This window comes from Astyanax mexicanus, chromosome 17, assembly GCF_023375975.1.
Source record: "Astyanax mexicanus isolate ESR-SI-001 chromosome 17, AstMex3_surface, whole genome shotgun sequence".
Lineage (NCBI taxonomy): Eukaryota > Metazoa > Chordata > Actinopteri > Characiformes > Acestrorhamphidae > Astyanax > Astyanax mexicanus.
In genome coordinates this window covers 4,432,285-4,452,905 of record NC_064424.1, presented here as the reverse complement: position 1 = coordinate 4,452,905, position 20,621 = coordinate 4,432,285, and the positions used below count along the sequence as shown (strand labels likewise).

General features: G+C 41.9%; 1 pseudogene; it reads left to right on the top strand.

The window, feature by feature from the left end:
- The first annotated feature begins 15,713 nt into the window (after positions 1-15,713).
- Positions 15,714-18,660, top strand: LOC111193836 (uncharacterized; annotated as a pseudogene).
- The last annotated feature ends 1,961 nt before the right edge of the window (positions 18,661-20,621 follow it).

The following is a 20,621-nucleotide window of genomic DNA, read 5'->3' as shown; positions in this document are numbered from 1 at the left end:
GATCACATCTGATCTAATTAATAAGATTACTGTATTTTTTAGCACTATAAGGCTCACTTAAAATCATTTTATTTACCCAAAAATCAACATAATAAATTATAATTTGGTGCATCTTATGTATGAATTCTATCAGTCAGGCATTAAGGAGCAGTAAAGCCACTCTGCTGAAGTACAGAGTTATAAGGGTTATAAGTGTTTACAGTGAAGTTTCTCCAGCACTAAGGCTGGGTGCAGCAGCGATAACCGCTAACCGCAGTGCTAGCTCTTTCACCTTTCAGAGGCAAGCATGCTTAACTACCATGTTAAAACAAGCAACTTGAGATGAACCGCTAGCTGATAGCATCCTGGGTTACCGGAACACTCAGCGTTTCATTCTAGCGCTACAGGGTGGCAGTAATATCGTGCTAGGACTGCGGTTAGCGGCTAACGCTACCGCTGCTGCACCTAGCCATAGTGCTGGAGAAACTTCACTGAAAACTCACCCTTAGAGAAAATACTGGAAATCTAAGCTTACTGTAAATAAACGGAAGCACTTTTCTTACCTAAATTACTAGTTTTCAGGAGATAAATCTGTGTAGATTAACATCCAGCACTCGTTTGACTTAATTTTTTTTAAGTTTTGTTTAATTAGGCGCTTCCCCAGCTTCTCCATTAGAAGGGAAACATGGCGACACCCTTGCTCACTTCGATGTAGACATCCTTACTAGTGTCCCTTGATGTGCCTTATAATCTGGTGCATCTTTTAGTTCAAAAAATATGTTTCTTAAAATCGCAGCTATTTTACTATTTAAATGTTTTTGTCCAGTCTAAGGTAAATCTTGACTTTACAAACATCTCTATTACCTTTAAGAAAACTCTCTCTTAACACAATTTTATTGGATGTTTGAAGGTAATGTTTTTATTAGCATTTTACATTAAAAATAAAATATTAAGGTCAACTAAATCCTAGAATTTCAATCATTTTAACTGATAAAAGTGTATTTGATGGACAACTAATGTTTTTTCTAGTGATAATTCTTACAGCCCGTTTCTGTAAAATAAAAATAGAATTTGTAATAGTTGTTCACGTCAAGATTGTACAATTTTTTGCACAATACTGTAGCTGCTGTCATATTGAACTTTTAAACTTCTTTATACTGTGTAACACTGTGCACATGCTTCCTGATAACTGGATCCACAGAAATCAGTCCAATATTGGTTAGAATAAAATCACATTACAATAATCTAATAAAGTCAGGAATGTGTTTTCCTTCTATAAAGTTCCAGAGAAGTGAAAATACAGTATTTAAAAAATGGATCTCAGCCTTGAACTAAGACAGTGAGTTTCCAACTGAAACACAATGCGGGAGTGTGAGCTGCAGTCTGGGGGAGCTTGTCCTTGAACAAGGAGCTTCAAGCAGCAGCTTCTGGCAGCTCAGGTCAATAAATCACCGAGCGAAAGCAGAAACACGCTTCATGATTGCTTTCTGTCCACGTCCATTTCCACGTTATGAATACGCCGATCCTTTTATTAGCAAATTCAGTGAATGAATAAAATTACACTGCGCTGGGTGGAAGACTGTAGGGTTTGGCACTTAGTATGATAAACTGAATACGATATTTTAATTTATACAACAGTTAGTTCCGACCTCACAATCTGATTGGTTGAGAAGCATTAGCTTAGCACAGGCTAGCACCCAGCCAAGGTGCAAGCATTTTTTGCCTTTTTGCTGGGTTGTGTTGGTTAGCCAGCCAGCAGGACTGTGGTTAGGTTAGCGTAGCTTGCTTTAGCTTAGCATTAGCTTAGGATGGTTACCATTCTGGCTGTCAGACTGAGGCCGAGGTGACTGATGGATTTTCTTTCTCTTTTTTCCACAAAAGCGGAGAGCAGGAGAGGAGAGTTTCAGCGTTATGTCCCTGTCCTAACGTTTACAAACCTTCTTAATCATCAATTTAGATTTTAAGTTAATGTATCCATTCGCCACTTTGTAGCTACAGTTCTGTTACAGTTCACTTGTTGTGGAACTACTTTTTGGCAGAAGGCACAGTCCGAAAATTAAAGCATATTCATTATGAATTTTTTGAAGGGCTTTTAATTTCTTTATTTATTTTGTAAAAAAGAAAATGTTGCATAAAAGCAATAGAACAGTCGATGTCGTGTGTTATCGTAAAAAAACATCAAGGCTGTGATGTTATTCGTGATAACACCCTCCCTCTCATGTTGTATTGCTTAATTAACTCCTCCGAAAAACACTGAAACAACATTAACTACGTAATTACATATACACTTACAGTATTTACCAGTATTTATCCAGAGCGACTTACAAAATTGCCTCGTTGTTCACTTCAAAATATCCATGGCTAGTTTGTAGAGACAAGGATCAGGAGATTCACCAAGCTTTAATCAGGCTAGGTGATTTTTTAGTTTTAGTTTTTGAAGATTAGTCTGTGTTTTAAGACCACAAGAGACTCTGCTGTTCTGACACCCAGTGGAAGTTCATTCCACTACCTTTGTCCTCCAGCACAGAGAAGAGTCGGGATGTTTGTTTTCTGTGGGTTTTGAGTGAGGGTGGTTCGAGCTGAGCTGTACTGGAAGCTCTAAAAGCTCTTGGAACAGATCTGGCTTTGACCATCAGTACCATCAAGCAGGAAGGAGCTGGTCCAATTTTTGGCTTCAGCTTCAGGGTTTTGAATCTGATACGGACTTTAGTGATGCTTTTTCAACCATGAGGAAACTGGAGGGGGGCAGTTGCCCCCCCCCCCCCCCCCCCCCCTTGCCCTCACTTGAATCTACTATTCAGTTATTCCAAAATACAGTAGCTAAAGTCCAAAGACCTGTTAGCCCTAGCTAGAACACATTAAGAGCTCTGAAAGGTCTTTAGCTGGAATGTTCTCCTACTATCACAGATTTTAACCCAGTCACTAGTTCACCTCATTCATTTCTAAAGGTTTTAGTCATAATGGTGATAGATGTCTAACATTAGTCACCGCTTTATCTCTTGACTCTCTCCTCTCTCTGATTTAAGTGCCTCTGTTTAACCTCATTTCTTTAACCCCTTAGAACTCATGGCAAAAGTGTGCATCTGGTATATATAAAATAATTAGTGCTGTCAATCGAATAAAAAATAAATCAATGGACTAATCACAATCAATGGATTAATCACAGGATTAATCTTTAAACATACTTTTTATTCTTCTTAAAAGTTAAGCTTTTAATACTGGGTATTTAATTGATTAAAAAGTCATAATTAAAAATGTTAATGGTGGCATTTTTGGGAGGGAGACCTGTTATACCTGTGTAATTAAGCTCTATTTATATATTTTCTTCTTACGGATCAAAACCCCTTAATATCTACTGCTGCTTTCCTAAAGTACTACAGCAGAAACTCTAGCAGCTGTAAACTTTGGCGTTCTGATATGATGGGTGTGTCCTGGATGATTTTCTGAGTGTTTATTGGTCAGTTTCTATCAAAGCATAACAGAGGAATCAACCAATTACAGATGAGTGGCAGAGTGAGTCTCAGCTCTCGGTAGGTGGAGATCAGTTTTCAGTTTAAAAAATGAAATGTATGCGTTGAATTGTTAACACTGTTAACCATGCAAGCACAAATCATATTTTTCTGCACTATAAGGTGCACTTAAAATCCTTTCATTTTCCCAAAAATCCTCAGTGCACCTTATAATCCGGTACTACTTATGTATGAATTTTACCAGTCAGGTATTAAAGTCACTCTGCTGAAGTACAGAGTTATACAGGAGTTTCAATTTAGTTCTCCAGTATTAAGACTGGAGCAGTATTAGTATTAGCCACTAAGTGCGCTAAACTGTAGCTTTTTGGTAGTTCAGAAGTAAGTATTACCAGCCTGTAGTCTGCTGCTAACCCTGGCTAGCACTGCTGGAGCATTATTAGCATTAGCCACTTACCGTGTTACCGCTAGCTCTTTCATCGCTCAGAGACTAGTATATCTGACTGTAGCCTGCATTTTTACCATGCTAAAACAAGCTACGTGGGACGAACTGCTAGCTGTACTCAGGATTCCTTAGTGTACTGCTGTTGTGCGGCATTGGATACTAAAATGTAAATAAAAGAATGAATATAATACATATAAAAAATGAAATTATATTCATATTAGTGGTGTCTAAAATTTTAAAAATAGTAAATACTATGTATGTTTGAGGGGAGATAAAGCCAATGTGGGGCGCTGGAATAAAGAATGCATGATAAATTGAATTAGAACGGTATCCATGTGGTCTCACGCTTTCTCCACTCGCTGTGGCTCGTGGTTCTTGATGTTGATCCACGTCACGGTGAGCAGCTGCTCGCCGCACCTCTCAGAGAAGCAGGTGAGGTCGTCAGATTATCGTGGAAGTTGGGATCAAACTTGGTGGAGTTTGACCCCAACTCATCGCTGGTTCATTCGGTCAGTTTTGTCTGGTTCTTTAACAGTAGAGATCCTCATATGTCCAGAGGTGAACTATTCCCAGCACCTCCCGTCCAGCAGAGTCCGTGTCCGAGGAGAGACCCGTGGCCTTTAGTCCGTAGCCACTCGTCCCTGATCTGACCCGGTGCTATTTGCCCTGCTGTTACACTCCTGACCCCTCTGGCATTTACCCCAAACCCAGCGAGAGCACCTCCTGCCATTTGGTGCCATTCTGATGAGCGTGGTATTTACCGGCCGGGCGAGACGCTGTAACGGCTGCTGCGAGCTGTTTATTGGACGGGGGAGGATAAGGGATAAGAGAGTGGCTCCAGAGTCAGATGATGTCATGGCCTCTCTCTCTCCCGCGAGGCGAGACAGTGATTTGTCGGCACGAGAGGAAGAGACTCTCTCTGTTCTGTCTCGTCTTTGAGCGATGGACGGTTTCCTCTGCGTCCCTGAGAGGCTGGTGATGAATGTGAATTGGGTTAATGAGGCTTTACAGATGCAAACGATTTCGGGAGGAATATTTCATTCACATATTGAGCAATTTGGCTGCTTCATTTATCACAATCCATAGCATTCCTTTGTCTGTGCATCTGCACGAGGGATTCTGCAGTCAGTGAATCAGTGAGTGTGTGTGTTTGTTCCTGAATAGGGTTGAAATTGTATCATATATATTGCACCAGGAGTGTAAAGCATAAAGTTATCCAAAAGCAAAGCAGTGTGTAAGACTGGTGGAGGAGAACATGATGCCAAAATGCATGAAGACTGTAATTAAAAACCACGGTTATTTCACCAAACATTCTCTTAAAACTTTATGAATATGAACTTGTTTTCTTTGCATTATTTGAGGTCTGAAAGCTCTGCATCTTTTTTTTTGTTATTTCAGCCATTTCTCATTTTCTGCAAATAAATGCTCTAAATGCCAATATTTTTATTTGCCAATATTTTAATTTTTCATTTACCTATAAATATTTTCCAGAGCTGTATATTGTGTATTGATACCTGGTGTCAAATGTTTTGGTTTTTTTTTATCTTAACATAGCTGCTCTATACTCTATATATGTTTGTAGACGATTAAAAAAAATAGTATTAGTACTATTTAATAGTACATAATATTTGACATTTTTGCCAAAACATTATTATTCGCCATATCCTCCACTTGTTTGCATTAAATTATCAAAATGAAAAGATTTCACTTATTTAAACAACTAGGAATTGTGGTTAAAAAGCTCAGTTTTAAAGAGCCACTAAACCCTAAACCATATTTTTTCCATTAATAGCTGAAATGTAATAAGTAATAAGAAATAAAACATACCAGTGCTGATTAAGCGCAGCATCCCAGCTTTGACGCATCAGCTAGCAGAAGCCTGTGCTGACCAGCATTACACTAGGATTGATGTGGAGAAAGAGGACCAAAAGCATGGCTCTCTCGGACTCCGGCTGCTGATGGCAAGCAGCATGATCTGGATCATAGTGGCTGCATCTTAGTTGCCTGGATCACTCAGAGCCAATAAAAACGATGTTAGTGCAGCTCTTACATTGTGTTTATCGAGAAATGATGGTAACAATATATGATTTTCAGCTCCAGCCCAGACCCTCACCCACTACAGTGGACAAAACAGAACTGCCTGGTCTCAGGAAGATCTGTGAGAAAGAGGAGTGAGTGAGACTGAAGCAGACAGACAGAGAGAGAAAGAGCGAAGGGAAATGTGGGAAGAATGAAAGGGAAGGGGCGAGACAGCCGAAAGAAAGATGGGTTTGCAGAAAAAAGGGGAGAATTGCACAGCAAAGTGCATGAAAAATAGCTTTTCGTTCCAGGGAATTTGTTCAGCTTCACTTTGAGCAGCGTCTGGACTCTCTTTCTCTCCTCCCTCCCTCTTCCTCACAGATTTCCAAACTGTTTCTCCCCTCAGTGTGGAGAGGCCGGGACTGGCAGATGAAACATCTCGATGATTAAAATAATATGCGTCTTAGCGGCCCTGTGTAAAGACACTCTGGCCGATCGATAGCATCCCTCTGTTAAAAAATGAAATGTATTGATCTCCGCTGCTTCAAAACAGCTCTTGCAGATTGAGCTTGAACAAATCTCCCACACTTACGTACGTGCAGGTGTTCAGCGCTCAGCAGGGGCACGTGTGACTGCTCGTTTTCTGCCTGTACAGCTGAAGATATCAGCTTTTTTTAGTAAAAAATGTTCCTTCATTGACTAAAAGTGAATAAAATCAGTGGTGGCATTATAGGTCCAGATCTTTTTAACCCCCCCTACCCCTATGTTATCTGTTCACGTCTAGGGAATCATTGGCAAATGCAACTAAACAGAATACTAAATTAAATAACAACGCTGTTCCCATACATAAGCTACTGGAGCTCCTACAGCACCAGCAGCTCAGTTTCCTCTGGTAGAAAGTGTTGGATATACTCGGGTAGCTGCGCAGTTAAAATAGCAATCCGCCAAAGTCAGACAAACTAAGTCAAAGCCAAGGCATGGACACATCAAGACCATGATAAGACCAAGAACATTAGTTTTATGGTCCCGAAGCCAAGACCATATGTTCGTATGTGAACACTACTCTATACTAAAAGAGCTAATGCATTAAAATTACATTTTTCAAAAATCAGCACATTTACTTTATGACTACAGTACACATTGCCATTCTAAGCAAATGAAATGGAAACATCACAGACACTTTAATAACTGGTTGGAGCGCCTTTAGCTTTGATTGCTGCACAAATTCACTGTGGCATTGTTTCAATAATCTTCTGCAATGTCACAAAATTTATTTCAATCCTGTGTTGCATTCATTTTTCACCAAGATCTTGCATTAATGAGCTGCGCAAATCCTTCTCCAACACATCCCAACGATTCTCAATGAGGTTAAGGTCTGGACTCTGTGGTGAACTCTCTCAATCCATGTGTGAAAATGATGATCTCATGCTCCCTGAACCCTGAACTCTTTCCCAATTCCAGCCCCATGAATCCTGACATTATCATCTTTGAATATGTCCGTGTTCATCAGGGAAGAAATAAAAACTCCATTGATGGAATAACGTGGTCTATAACCAGTATATTCAGGTAGTCAGCTGACCTCATTCTTTCAGCACATACTGTTGCTAAACCTAAACCTGCAGACCAACTGCAGCATCAACCAACCAACCCCACATCATTTAATAATGAATGTCATTTAATGTAACGGCACCTTTTTTGAAATAAAGAACACGTATTTTGGTCCTGAACTCCCCATTGTTGAAACGCCATTGATAATTTAATGCAACAAATGCCAGGTTTCTGTTGTTCGTGTGTATACGTGCCTCAGGCAGTGCTTACTCCAAAATCCACTGAAGTGAAACTATTGAGAGAAATATGAATCAGAGATCAAAACAAAGTGCCAGTGCCCTCCTTCTCTCTGCCTTAATTACAGCCGGAGAGAGCAGTGAGCAGAACCAGGCTGGCACAGGTATGCTTCATTTACCAGCGCTGCTTTAATCACCATGCCGCCACTAGCCCCCTACAGCCTGCTCAAAACACAGGCCAATTAAACATTCTGTCTGATCTGCGCTCCAGTTTAATCACATAAATGTGCTATTTCTTATTTACACTCAACGTCAAAGAAACAAATGCAAAAAATTGTTGCATATAAATCAGATTGTAATGCGATTTGGAAGGAAGATGTACATTTCCAGGTAAGATGAATGATTAAACATTTATTAGACTGATATGGGCAATTCTTGGTCATATTTATTGAGCTACACATACAGAAGTAGTGGGTATTACATATGAAACGTACCTTGCAAGAGCCTCACATTTTCTATCGGGGATAAGCCTTGCCTTTTGGCTAATATTGCAATGCTCATTGCTATCTTTTCCCCCCGTCAACACTATTTTCAAGCCTTCCACTTGCATGGTTTAAATAGCAACAGTGCATGTGAATATATTTATGCTCAAATAAGGGTGTGTTCAGGTACATTTCTGGCGTATTGCTATCTTGGCAATAAAAAACACAGGATCTCCACTTACTGAATATAACCTTGACAAACGCTAACAATCAGACGTTCATTGCTATCTTGGCAGTGACTTGTCAAAACAGGCACATCCCCAACACAAGTACATCCATACATGGACATGCAGCAGTGCACAAACCCATTAAAGCGTTCCTGTTGGCAGCTATGCAAACTTTTACATAAACAATAAAAGAGAATGCTAAATAAAACAGAATACTACATCACACTAAATATAGGTAATTGTCATAAAACTTTTGTAAGTGTGCAATGACCTGCTTGCACACCTTCACAGCATAAAGGAGCAGGTCAGATTCCTCTGCTGAGAAGTGCTGTACACGTTCAGGTAGCTGCACTGTTAAAATAGCAATCTGCCAAAGTCAGAGCTCACCTGACTCTTAAGTAATTTTACAAGCACAACTCTCAACTTGAATTCTTGTTTACTGTAGTTAAATAATGACTCAGATGTACCAGTTTCCTTCTACTCAAAAAAAAATTACTGATGGCAGGCCTTGTTGATGCCAAAGATCAAAGGAGAACGGCCAGACTGGTTCCAGCTGATAATAAGGCAACAGTAACTCAAATAACCACTCGTTACAACCGAGGTCTGCAGAAGAGCATCTCTGAACATCAGCACAACACGTCCAACCTTGAGGCGGATGATGATCTACAGCAGCAGAAGACCAAGACCACACCGGGTGCAGCTCCTGAAGCTAAGAACAGGAAACTGAGGCTACAATTCATACAGAATCACCAAAACTGGTCTCGATTTCTGCTGCTACATTCAGATGATAGGGTCAGAATTTGGCGTCAACAACATGAAAGCATGGATCCATCCTGCCTTGTATCAGCGGTTCAGGCTGATGGTGGTTTAATGGTGTGGGGGGGGGTATTTTCCTGCCACACTTTGGGATCATTAGTACCAATTGATCATTGTGTCTCAAACGCCAAAGACTACCTGAGTATTGTTGCTGACCATGTCCTCCATCCCTTTATGAGCACAGTGTACCTGTATCTTCTGATGCTACCTCCAGCAGGATAATGCTCCATGTCAAAGTGCCAACCATCTCAGACTGGTTTCTTGAACGAGACAATGAGTTTACTGTACTCGAATACTACTGTACTCCACAGTCACCAGATCTCAATCCAATAGAGCAAAGCCACAACAATAGTTCAGCTTTTGTCTTCCTCTTCTTTTCTCCTCCTGAACAACTAGAACATAAGCAGAATAATAATAAATAATAAAAGAATGTTACTGTATATGCATGTCTGCCATGCCTCAGGCCTCAGCATATCAGCAGGGGCCAGCATGTTAAATACTGCAAACACCTCCAGCTGTGTGTATTTGTGAGTATTTGTGAGTAAGTGTGTGTATATGTGTGTGTGTAGGCAGGCTTCTGAGACACTGTATTAACTGAGGCTTGACCTGAGTATGGGGTCCTGTGTGTGACAGCGGGAGCTTTAGCTGGGTAGTTACTGCAGAATCCCTGCAGGAAACAGACGAGGCTATCTGAACGAACACACACACACACACAAACACACACACACACACAAACACACACACACACGGCCGGGTCTTACTGGAGCAGCTAATAGAGTAACCAGCCCGAGTCTCCCGGCCTTCTGGCATTCTTCTGTCGTCATTTGCTCCTGGAACATTCAGACTGTACAAACATCACGCCGATTACACTCCCATGACCTGTAATTTAATGAAGGATGCGGCTCTCATGACTCAAATTGTAAGCTCTTTACATCATCGGCTGGTGAATGGTGCTGGATAACCCGGTCCTCAAAGCAATAGTCCTTTTTTCCCCCCACAGTCGCTTAGAGGCGTCAAGTAGCGGTGGGCAATATGGCTCTAAAATAATATCACGATATTTCATGGAATTTTTCGTGATAATATTTTTGCCGATTATTGCATGCAATATGATATTGCTAACTGAGATATTAAAAAATTATAATTTTATCATATTTGTAACAGAAGCCAATAATCCAGAATGTCATGATACTAGTAATGCACTCCAAATATCTCCATATATTCAGGATTAAAGTAAAATAAATGATACTGGACAGATATAATCGGTCTCTAGTAGATATATAATAGGTAATGAGAACAGTGTGAATTTTTCTTGTGCTAAAAACAGCAAAAAAGTAATACCCTGGTGTGATAACTATGGGTGGGTGATGTGTCACGATATTTTAGGGTATAATATCGTTCACCATATTCAATTTTTTTGCCAATATTATCGCGTACGATACGATATGGCACAACCCTAGTGTCAAGTAATAAAATACAAATACTATGTTACATTGATTAAAGGAGAACTCTGGTGTAAAAGGGACTTTTGTTGTAGTAAAACATGATAAAAAGTTCTTACGTTTGATGAATATCACACCTCCGCTCTCCCACAGCGTTCAGAGATCCAGAAATTTTAACACCACTGTTTACATCCTATAACACTAGCTTCAGCTCCGAGCGCCATCATCACTGAACTGTATATAATAGACATATATATATACATAGAGTATATATATCGTAGCAGCCAGCTACGTCTATGTCATTATCAGTACAGTGATGGCGGCGCTCAGAGCTGAAGTTAGCTTTATAGGATGTAATCGGTGTTTTTTTTATTAGCTTCTTGTGCACTTTTAAAGTTATTAATGCCTCGTTTTAAATGTCAGGGCTCTCCTCTTGGTTTCTAGCAAGGAGATGTGGAGCTACTTTGAGCTGGATAACGGTGGAAAAGTGATTTATTGAGGCAAATTATGGTCCGTATCACACAGTCTAAAGGGTGTTTGAACAAACTGTTAAACTTTCTGGATATCAGAATGCTGTGGGAGAACGGAGGTGGGCTTTTCATCAAAGGTAAGAACTTTTTATCATGTTTTACTACAACAAAAGTCAGTTTTACACCGGAGCTGTCCTTTAAGTAGAAATGTTGGTTATCTATACTTGACTGGAGTCTAAACTTTCTACTCCTTACATTTTAAAAATAGCCTCGTTACTCCTGTTTCATTTCAGCTCGTTTTCATTCCAGCTTCTCATCCTTCAATAAAACCCCCATCCAGATAAATCTCTCCATCCAGATAGAGTGAATCTGATTGTGATTGGATGTAGAGAAGAAGTATAAACATATACCATTCCGACTCCCTATTGGTTTATACTGTGATCCATCTCAGCTGCACACCTGAAAAAATGTTCAAGCACGAAGTTCTTTGCATAAAATCACTCTTACATAAAGATAAAGTGCTCACCAGCTCTATTCTTGCCAATTTCAATCCATACAGAATGTGCCATTTAAGGACTTTGACACTTTTATGTGAATAAGCTGTTGCTGGCTATGCTATACCTTTATGCTGTCAGTGTTAGCTTGTGCTAAATGACAAAACAGGAACAAGCTAGCTCATGCTTAGCTACAATAGAAGCACAAAAAAGCATATTATCTGAAAGTAGGTATAGATCCCTCCCTCAGACGAAGTCTGCTGGCTAACCATGCTGAGTCCTGTCTGCGGTTCTCAACAAGCAGACTAAAATGCTGTTTTGTTCAACTGATCTAGTGGGTGGGGCTCTGTTGGAGGTTGACAAGTGAGGGGTGGAGTCAGGGTTGGTCTATTTAGGTTTACTTATTTTGATGCCGCAATAAGGAAGCAACATCCAAATGGCTTATAGAAGCAAATGATTTCTAACACCAAACTCCAAACTCTTTCAGCAGCTTTTGCAGTGTTTATTATAGTTGCATTCAAGACCCAAGTTGAAAAAAAAAATAGTGATTTTTGCTTATTTTGGTACTTTTTAAGATATTTTTAACAGTTTAAAAAGTTCTTTTCAACACCCTTACCTGCACAGGAAACAATGAAACAAGCAGGTGTTCCAATACTTACATCATAGAGTATACTTATCTATCCAACACTGGGCAATACAGACATATTCACACAAATAATAATAAAAACCTCAAAGAAGAGGCTGAAGTAGTGAGTTATGACCCCTGCTGATCTAAGATCAGTCTTCTCCTGCCAGCCTGGCGAGGACTTTTGCCCTGCTGTCTGGTCCTGAGTAGATATTTAGATTGATAAGAGGAGGTGAGCGAGGGTCAGATTAAACAAACCCACCTCAGTCTCTCAGCGGCTGGAGGTGTGGGGGGCATGTGGGGCGCAGCTGAATCCACAGATTAGCGCAGTGCCTTCAGTCGGGCCGAATTGATCATTACACCCTCGCTGGAAAAAACTATTCATCACAGGGGGCCATAAATCATGCGAGCTGACCTGGTGATCACATTTCACAACCTCAGGTCCCCCGACCTGTTTATCTTCCTGCTCAAACAATCCATTATACGCTCAGAGCTACAGACGGCTAAGCTCAGCTGAAGCCCGCCAGGTATTTCCTCTGTGTGTAAGTGTGTGTGTGTGTGTACATTTTTCTGTGTGCAGAGGTGGAAAGTAACAAATTACATTTACTTGCATTATTGTGATTGAGTAGTTTTTCAGTTTACTTTTACTTTGTAAAGTACTCATTAAAAATAGTATTTTTACTTTTTTGTAATTTATTTTAAAGCACTGGGGGGAGGTGGGGGTAGGGGGGTAGCTAACGAATAGGGTTGCCACCTTTCAGAAATGAAAATAAGGGACACCCACCAAATAGGTAGTACAAAAATATATATACATATATAAATACATATATATTATACTGTATATATGGACATTTATGGAAATGAATAACAAATCGCTTCACATATTGGTACAATATGGGACGCAATATTTAATAGTCAAATAAAAGGTGTTCTGTATTTTACAGGACAGGCGGCCACCCTACTAACCAAGTTAAATAAAGCTAAGCTAAGAAAACAAAACTGTAATTCTTAAAAAACAAAAAGCTCTCGATGTTAATCTACACAGATATGAGTAGTTTTTCAGTTTACTTTTATTTTGTAAAGTATTTATTAAAAATTTTATTTTTACTTTTCTTGACATATTTTTCACAATTGATTTTAAGGCACTGGGTGGTGGTACAGGGGGTTATCTAACAAATAGGGTTGCCACCCTTCAGAAATAAAAATAAGGGACACCCACCAAATAAATAGATAGTTACAAAAATATATATAAATACATATATATATTATACTGTATATATGGACATTTATTTAAATAAATAAATCGCTTCACAATATGGGACGCAAAATTTAATAGCCAAAAAAAAGGTGTTCTGTATTTTACAGGACAGGTGGCAACCCTACAAAAGTTAAATAAAGCTTAGCTAAGTAAACAAAACTATAATTCTTAACAACACATTTTTTTACGCGATTACAAAAATTTCTACAACACTAAGGCTGGAGCATTAGCATTAGTGGCTAACCGCTAACGGCCTGTCAGCACTAGACTAAGGAACCCTGAGTGTTCCGGTAAGCCAGGGTGATCTTAGCTAGCGGTTCGTCCCATATAGCTTGTTTTAAAACGGCACAGACTACAGTTCGATACACTTGCCACTGAATGACAAAAGAGCTAGGACGGTAAGTGGCTTATGCTAATGCTGCTCCAGCAGTGCTAGCCAAGGTTAGCAGAAGACTACAGGTTGATAATACTCGCCTCTCAATGGGGGAAATAGCAGTTAGCTACTAATGCTAATGCTACTCCAGTCTTAGCGCTGGAGAACTAAACTGAGACTCCTGTATAACTCTGTACTTCAGTGGAGTGGCTTTACTGCTCCTTAATACCTGACTGCTAGAATTCATACATAAGAAGCACTGGATTATAAAGTGTACTGAGGATTTTTGGGAAAATTAAAGGACAAGTATGTTTTGTTTAAAGTATTAGTAGTACGCTAACTGTTCAAAAACATATTTTTGCTGCCCGATGAAAACATTTATCCATATATTTTTGCAGATTTTGACTTTTAAGCATCATTCAATCACAGCAATAGTCGTTTATGTTTTGTGAACATGTCATATGATGGATGGATGGATTTAGCTATGTTAAAAAAACACATCTAGATTAAGATTTATATCATTTTCTAAGTACTTAGTAACTTTTGCTCTAAGTGTATTTTAAATTATCTATTTTTTTTTTTTACTTTTACTTGCTTGAATATTTTAGTATTTTTTTTTTCACCTCTGACCGTGTGTACATTTGAGTGTGTGTGGGCTATGTTTGTGTATATGTGTGTGTGTGTTTATGTGAAGGTATGCGGGTCGGTGTGCGAGTAATGGCCGAAGCATGATTGCAGAGCAAATTACAGCAACAAAGCAGAAGAAAATCTGCAAACAGCGCCTATAAATGGAGAACAATAGCCTCCTCTCGCTGGACAGACCAATACAGATGGCCAGTCACTGTGGAGCACCGCTAATTTAGATAAGCTAAGCTAACACACTTCAGGCAATGGCACTTTAGTGCCTGAGAAAAAAAGGGAATGTAAACAGTGAGCCCACAGCCGGCCCCTCGCTTTCACAGCACAGAACACCTGCATGACATTCCCGTCATACTAACCATTTAACTTTACCTTACATTAAACAGACCATCAGTGCTGATTGGCTGACGGACAGCTAGCTAACAGACATCCATCATTACACCACTTTTCTGAACTTCTCACTGTCAGTCAACTCTCTAATGTGTGTATATTTAAAGCCTGAAGAGTCTGAAATAATTAAGAGGCAGCAGATGACACCTTAAAGGTCTCATTCCATTGTTTTTCATTCATTTTAAAATGCCTAGTCTCTAGTATGAATGAATGCCATGTGAGTGCTCCGGTGATCCAGTATAACGCTGCTTTAGTCCAGTGGAGGAGTACAGCACTGCAACACAAGCGAGAAAGACAACAGTTAGAAATGTTTTAAAATAAAGACATTTTTACACTAATAACAGTCTTTGCCATTTTTACAAGCTACAGATCAGCCTACGGTGATATACCCCCAGGGATCCCGAGAGGGGGGGAGGATGAGGATCCCACTCGGACAGACCTAAGGATACCGACGTATAGCAATGGAAACATGACGACGAGCACGCAATGCTTTTGCGGCAAAGTGTGCAAAAACCCACGGGGCCTGAAGATCCACCAGGCCAAGATGAAATGCGTGCAGAGGGTACCTGTAACACAGCGCACAGGGAACATCCCTGGTGAGACGCAGGAGGAGCTAGGCCCGGAGTCAAACTACAGTGCCCAGAACCTCTAAGTGACAAGACCCAGACCCACGCAGAACATCAGAACATCGGCGGGTAAAATGGCCCCAAGCTAACAAGGGGAAGGAGTGGCTCCAGTTTGATGATGATGCCAACAACATCTTGGAGGCAACAGCCAAGGGTGATGTTGACCGACGCCTCCAGGCGATGACAACCATTATCATCAGCCTAGCAGCTGAGAGGTTTGGAGTCGAGGATAAGAGAGCAGGAAACCTTTCTTACACTAAGAACAACAGGGCGAACAAGATCCACCAGCTTAGGCAAGAGTTGAAGAGCCTGAGGAAGAGGTTCAAAGAAGCAAGGGAGGAGGAGAGGGGACCTCTAACAGAGCTGCGCAGTATCCTCCGAAAGAAGCTTATGACTCTTAGGAGAGCTGAGTGGCATAGAAGAAGGAGGAAAGAGAGGGCCAGGAAGCGGGCTGCCTTCATTGCAAACCCCTTTGGATTCACAAAGCAGCTGCTGGGGAAGAAGCGAAGTGGCCAGCTCACCTGCTCCAAAGCGGAGATTGACCACTACCTCAGAAACACCTTTTGCGATGAATCCAGACAGCAAGATCTAGGCCATTGCCAGCACCTGATCAATCCACCGAAACCGTCCCTGGACTTTGACGGGAAGGAGCCCAGCTGGAAGGAGATCCAGGAGGTTATCAAGAAGGCTAGGGCAAGCTCAGCCCCAGGACCAAGCGGAGTACCTTACAGGGTCTATAAGAACTGCCCGAAGCTCCTCCATAGGCTCTGGAAAATCCTGAAGGTCATATGGAGAAGAGGAAAGGTTGCCCAACAGTGGCGGTTCGCGGAAGGAGTGTGGATTCCAAAGGAGGAAGAGTCAAAGACCATCGACCAGTTCAGAACCATCTCGCTGCTCAGTGTTGAGGGAAATATATTTTTCAGCATTGTTGCCAGGCGCCTGACTGACTACCTCCTGAAAAACTCATACATTGACACCTCTGTCCAGAAGGGAGGGATCCCGAAGGTGCCAGGGTGTCTGGAGCATACAGGAGTGGTCACACAGCTTATCAGGGAAGCCCGGGAGAACAAGGGGGACCTGGTGGTACTGTGGCTGGACCTCACAAACGCCTATGGGTCCATACCCCACAAATTGGTTGAGGAAGCCCTACGCCGGCACCACATCCCAGTTTAGAAATCTCATTCTGGACTACTATGACAGTTTCAGTCTGAGAGTATCAACTGGGTCAACGAAATCAGACTGGCATAGACTTGAGAAGGGGATCATAACTGGGTGTACCATCTCAGTGATCTTATTTGCACTCGCCATGAACATGCTGGTGAAGGCTGCAGAGAGCCAGTGCAGAGGCCCCCTCACAAAGTCTGGTGTCCGCCAACCACCCATTAGGGCCTTTATGGACGATCTGAAAGTGACAACACCACACGTCCCAGGCAGCAGATGGATCCTGAAAGGACTGGAGGAGGTGACCACATGGGCTCGCATGTGCTTCAAGCCAGCAAAGTCCAGATCTCTGGTGTTGAAGAAAGGAAAGGTTGCCAGCAAGTTCCACTTCACACTTGGTGATACCCAGATACCATCCATCACGGAGAAACCAGTGAAGAGCTTGGGAAAGGTGTTTGACTGCAGTCTGAAAGACACAGAGGCAATTCGTGCCACCAACCTTGAGCTGGAAGCCTGGCTAACCACAGTAGACAAGTCAGGCCTACCTGGCAAGGCTTGGGTTTACCAACACGGCATCCTCCCACGAATTCTTTGTCCGCTACTGGTTTATGAGGTCCCAATCTCCACCGTCGAGGGCTTTGAGAGGAGAGTCAGCAGATTTCTACGGAGGTGGCTGGGTCTTCCTCTGTGCCTGAGCAGCATTGCCCTGTATGGGAAGAACAACAAGTTGAAGCTCCCCATCAGCAGCTTGAATGAGGAGTTCAAGGTGAGCCGTGCCAGGGAAGTGCTGCAATACAGAGAATCGTAGGACCCAAAAGTTTCTCAGGCTGGGATCGAGGTGAGGACAGGGCGGAGGTGGAGGGCGGCAGAGGCGGTGGATGTGGCTGGGTCACGGTTACGGCACAAGGCTCTGGTGGGAGTGGTGACCCAGGGAAGAGCAGGTCTGGGTAGTGGCACACCGTTTCACTGTGGAAAAGCACAGGGGAAGCAAAGGAGATTACTGTTGCAGCAAGAAGTGCGGGCATCGATAGAGGAGGAGCGGGCCAGCAGGACAGTTGGAATGCGGCAGCAGGGAGCCTGGACAAGATGGGAGCGTGCCGTGGAACGCAAAGTCTCATGGGCAGAGCTGTGGAAATCAGAACCTCATCGCATACGATTCCTGATCCAGGCTGTCTACGATGTGCTACCAAGCCCATCCAACTTGTTCAGTTGGGGATTGGTGGAGTCACCAGTCTGCAACCTGTGCATGAAGAGGGGGACCCTAGAACATATCCTCAGTTGCTGTCCGAAAGCCCTGGGCGAGGGGCGCTACCGCTGGCGCCATGACCAAGTCCTAAAGGTCATAGCGAACACCATCAGCTGGGGAATTACCCAATGCAAGCGCTTCCGCCAAGCCAAGAACATAATCACTTTTGTTCGCCCTGGGGAGAATCCACAATCAGCTGCCAGGGCTGCCTCAACTGGCCTGCTTACAACAGCACAAGACTGGGAATTGAAGGTTGATCTGGGGAGGCAACTTAAATTCCCAGAAAATGCTGCCACTACAACACTGCGGCCAGATATAGTGCTGATCTCCAAGACCTCCAAGCAGATTGTTCTTCTTGAACTCACTGTACCCTGGGAGGAGCGGATTGAGGAGGCCAACGAGAGGAAGAGGGAGAAATATGCAGAGCTTGTGAGGGAGTGCCGGAACAATGGGTGGCGAGCACGGTGTGAGCCCATTGAGGTTGGATGCAGAGGGTTCGCTGGCCAATCTCTCTGCAGGGCCTACAACATCTTGGGCATCAGTGGGGCCTGCAAGCGAAGGGCCATTAAGGAGGCCACTGAGGCAGCAGAAGTTGCCTCAAGGTGGCTGTGGATGAGGAGAGGAGAACCGTGGGTGTGGTAGCGCTACCTGGACACAAGCTGGGGCCTGATCAACCCCAGCTGGGTCGCCTGGGTGAGAGTGTATGATGTTTGAAAGACCCGAAACACTCCGTGACCCCAGGCAACATCACTGATGATGTGTCCAGGTTGCATCAGTAGATGTATGTGACAAACAAGCAAAGTCATATGTTACTTTGCAACATGTGTAATAATGCCCTGCTAAGTGCAGATCAGCCACTGACCTAGTCTGTTCTAAACATACACCTACCTACTGTATCTCAATTGTACTTGGCTGATGTTGTTCCTCCATAGACTAATTCTAACCATTTGTTCCTTAGCTCTGAATTACTGGGTAAAGTATATAAACACTGATGTGTTATTCGCACAAATAACACAGGAAAGCACTGCCATGCTGTTCCTAGCGCTGTTATCTGCCTGTGGGCATTTCAGAGCCGAAGTGGGCGGGCCAAGAATACTAATTCACGGGTTGATGTAGACACGGTGATTTTCCTGATCGACTCATTTTTCTGAATATTTTCTTTTACTAGCTGCTGCAGACAATGGAGGTTTAGGAAGAGTTTTATGTGCAGCATCATAAACAACTCCTATACAGAGACCTACTGTATTTCACAAGGAACAAGAAAATGTGGATTTTAGCGACAGGATATCTTTAAATACCACTTTGTAAACCATAGCAACAACACAGCACCCTCTTAGCAACGATATGGTATTCCATAGCAACCACGTATCTGAATGTTTAGCCTATAGTTTTTTGGAGCTAAACATTTTTTTTTTTATTGGTAACGTTTTATTGTGAAACCCTTTTTTGGAGTGGTGGTGCATTGTTCTACTGTTTCTACTTGTTTCTACAGGGTTACGTAAATAAATGTGAGAACACTCAGATAAATGAGAGGTCTGAGATGGACATGTATGATGCCTGCAGCCGTTCAGTGCATGAATCGAAGATTAATGAATCTTAAAAGGCGTTTCAGAATGAACAGGATAGGAAAAAAGCCCTCGTTTCTTATTGATTAAATGAACCGAACAGTGGTCATTACACTTGTTTAAATCATTATATTTTCCCCAATTTGATGCAACACAAAGATAAATATATAAAGACATTCATTCATTAACCCTCCATGCTTTTTCAAACACCTTGACAGTCAAAGACCAGCTTTGATCACCTAAAAACAGGCTAAGAATAAAAGCTGATCCTGAGCTGGATATTTCAGCAGGGTACTCAAACCTTGTCCAGAAAAAATCAACAGCCACAAACTCCTCCAAGCAGTTGCCTAGCACTCTGAAATGTAACATTTAATGCCCACAAAGCAGGAGAAGACTGCTATATATACACACTGTATTATAGAATATAGCTAGCTGTTTTTCTGCATTTTATGATCATTAGTTAATAAATGTTTGTCAATAACAGGAAATATTTTGAGAGAAACTTCTATAGGACCACTTTAAAGGCATGGCGGAGTGGTGGTGCACTGTTCTACTAAAGGGTTAATAAGCAAATAAATAAATAAATAAGTAAATAAATCCAAAATTTATTAGATTTGTCGCTCTTACAATGCAGGATGTAAAGAATCATATACATTAAATCATATGAATTCATGCTTTTCTGTGGATACAATGGAGGAAAGATACGTAATGGAAAGTTGAAGCCTAATATTACAAAGTGAACCAATCACATGACCGCACACACAGCAAAGGGAGAGGATAGCTTCCACACGGTGCAGCAAACCGACTGCTTGAAGTGCACTGATTTCAGGAGGAATAGAGAAGTGTAAGTTTTGGACAGCTCCTTGGCTCAAATACAGCTTTCACATTCATACAAACTTACTGAACCGTGCAGCATAAAAAAAAAAATTATAATTGCCCGGTTAGAGCCGGGGAATCAGTAAACTGTGCTGGACTCAGGGCCTCATTGCTCACCCCATGACCTGCCATAAAGAGAGAGAAATAAGGTCAAAGGTTGCTAGTGACCTGTGGCACGTCTTTAAGGGAGAAAATAAACACACCGCCAAATAGACAATACACAAACTGAAGAGGAGCAGC